Below are 3,050 nucleotides of genomic sequence, written 5' to 3'. Positions count from 1 at the left end.
TAATTGTTATGATTTGCATCTAGTTGGCCCCCTAAAGCCTCATACAGTCACTGGGGCACACTTCTAGAGTTCATGACTAATTCATGAGCCAATGCTGGGACAATGGGTGTGAGTGCTACACTTGCCCTCGGACAGATAGTCTGAATGCAACCCAAGGAGGGGAGAGAGGCCTGCTAGCTGCTGAAGTTGCTGCTCCTCCCTCTTCTCTTTGCTGTGTTCCACGGCCATGAGCTGCTGCGCTCTGCCGCATGCCTCCCTGTCCTGGAGCCAGCCGAGTATGGACTGAAACCTCCTCAAACTGTGAGCTAAATAAACCTTTCCTTCCTTAATTTTGGGTGTCAGGTATTTTGTATTGGCCACAAAAGAAAAATAACTCAGACACTATTTTCATTTGAATTCTCAGAATATGTTTATCAGATGGGTACATTTTAGAGTACAGGAAATGGAGGCATGGGAAGATGAAGTGACACTGAACCTCCAGTTAAGGATCAAGTGAGTTTTCAAAAAGAAAGGTAATTCATTCTCCAATCTTTGCTCCCATCTTTAGAAATGGATTTTGCACAATTGTATTGAAATGAATAAGGCTCAAATTTGTTTTCATCTTTATTTCAAAACTAAGTATTAAGGGCGTAGGTCTTTTCACTGTATATACTCACTCAAAGGGGAAATAGTTAGGAGTATATGACACTTGTAGGGACCTAAAGTTCAACATATCAATACTTTATGAAAAATACCTGTTCCTTATGATGCCTAAGATGTTTGAAATGCAGTGAGATAGTGAGGTTAAGCTTAATAGCCTAAATCGTTTGATAATAACAATAAGCTTGTCTTCTGGATGGTTAACAACCTAAGTTTGCAGACCAAAATTAGAGAAAAGGGAGGGCTACAAGGAAAGCCAACATTTTGGCCCTAACTGTCTAAGGTCAATTAAGACTCAGGACATATGAGAACTTGTACTGTAACGTCATGTACCTCGGTAGTGTCCCAAATTTTTTGATCAGGAAGATTATGGGGCCAAAGAGGAAAGTGATCGATGAGGTAAAGTGTGTCTAAGGAGAGTCACATGGGGAGGAAACCCTCTCTCAGGCTTTCACAGAGAGCACATAGGCCAAGCAATGGCTGTGACTCATCCACATGGCTGACACTGACAAAGGTTCTACAGTCTGAGGTACAGGATCTCAAGATAAATCTTGAGGGAATTTCACTGACCTTATCGGACCCAAAAGCTACAACTCTTGTTGCATAGGTCCTTCTTTACCTTGGTCTTAACCATCCAGTAAAAAAGTATGAAGATGAAATACAGGAAGTAAAGCCATGCTGTTATGTTGAGCTGTGGGGGACTCAGGTCAATAATTTCTGACATTGCCAGTTGAACAGAAGACCTAATGCTATTATGGGCTACTGGACTCTTTTCGAATATTTTGCTGAGTTTACACACCTATAAAATTCAATAACGGAACTTTAAAAAAATGGGGTTTAACTATGAATGTCCATTTTGTATCTGTGTATTCAAAGTGGTTGGGATAGATATATAGTTGCATTCTCTTAATGAATAGAATGATTTGTTCTAATGGTGTTTGTAAATAGGATCTCAAGTCCGCATCTTGTACAGCAATTAACCACTAAGAAGAATATATGCAGTGTGTTATTTGTTGAATCTGTACTTCCAATTTGATTTGAAACTGTTTCATTGCTATCTGTTTATCAATAAAATTTTGGAAAAAAAGAGTATATGACACTTAATTCTTGAAGGTTTCTGTCTCATTTTTGACTTTATGATGAATCTAGCTTAAAAAGAGGTACATTATATTTTTGCACATCCCATTAAAATGACTCAAGAAACATGGTCTAAATAAACTCTTTTAGTGTTTCTTTCAAATATTTAACAGTATGTTAATAAATGTATATAGCAGTGGCTAGAGACTTGGGATGTGGAATTTATATAGTGCTTTTTAAGTGACAACACTCCAGGATTTCCTTTTCTTATCTCTAAGATGAAACAGGGCCTGGATGATTCTGGGATTTTTACTGTGATTCTATTAAAAACTTTCTGCTATATCTAATTTCAGTTCTACATGCTTCATTTTATTTTCCTTTTTAAAGAGAATTAAAGAAAAATAAAAAACATTAGAGATGATGCAGAACTTCACTAAACAAAATGACAGGAATGCAACAATGATGCATTTCAGATCAGAGATTCTTATTTGTTTCTGAGTGGAAAGATTTTTTTTTCTTTTAAAGTTATAGCAATGGGGAAAAGCAGTCATATTTAATTCTGGGACCCATAGTCTGAGATTTAGAGAATATTAGTGATCTATTTGATAATTTTTTTTTTTTTCTTCATTGGAAGACAGCTTTGCTGGTAGTGTTACCAGGATGTCAGGTTGTGTCCTATTGTAGAGAAGAGTAAAAATAGAGCAGGTAGGGTGTAAAGGAATTTAAAAGATAAAAGGCAAAAAAGTAGAAGATGTAAACGCAAGGAAGCAAAGGCTTCTCCTGCAGGGAGGGGATTCTGAGCAGGATACCCACATAGGCTCTTTGTCTAGGGGTTTATAAAGGATTTAGAAGGGCCACTGGGCCATTGTGTAAGCATAATAATCTCTACTCTCTAGGGGACTAGATAAGGTTTAGAGCCCAATCTTTACAGTGTTCACACTGCTTTAGGGCTCATGCAGTCTTAAGCCAATGACCTTTCTGATTATCGTTTGGGGAGGTCGTGGGCAATTGAAGGACATATGTTTTGTAGGGTCCTTATGTGGCTGTGACAGAACTGGCTCTATTTTAGTTTTCTGGGCTCTACTTTGGAGTTGCTGTCTTAATGCTTAGTAGATTCCTATCTCACTAATTTCTATCACATAAGCAAGCCATGAGTTTTAATGAACCATATCCCTAAATGAAGATTTTTTTCAACAAATTTTTATCTACAAATTCTTCTACCTTAGACTTGAAATTATAACAAAAGAGCACACTACTCTACATTTTCTAGTCATAAAATAACATTGTTATTAAATATCTTTAATAAAATATAAGAACTAAAAGCAAATTTAAAC

The sequence above is a fragment of the Octodon degus genome, unplaced genomic scaffold (assembly GCF_000260255.1).
Source record: "Octodon degus isolate 3935 unplaced genomic scaffold, OctDeg1.0 scaffold00209, whole genome shotgun sequence".
Classification (NCBI taxonomy): domain Eukaryota; kingdom Metazoa; phylum Chordata; class Mammalia; order Rodentia; family Octodontidae; genus Octodon; species Octodon degus.
The sequence above is the reverse complement of the archived record's forward strand: the minus strand, read 5'-3'. Positions refer to the sequence as shown.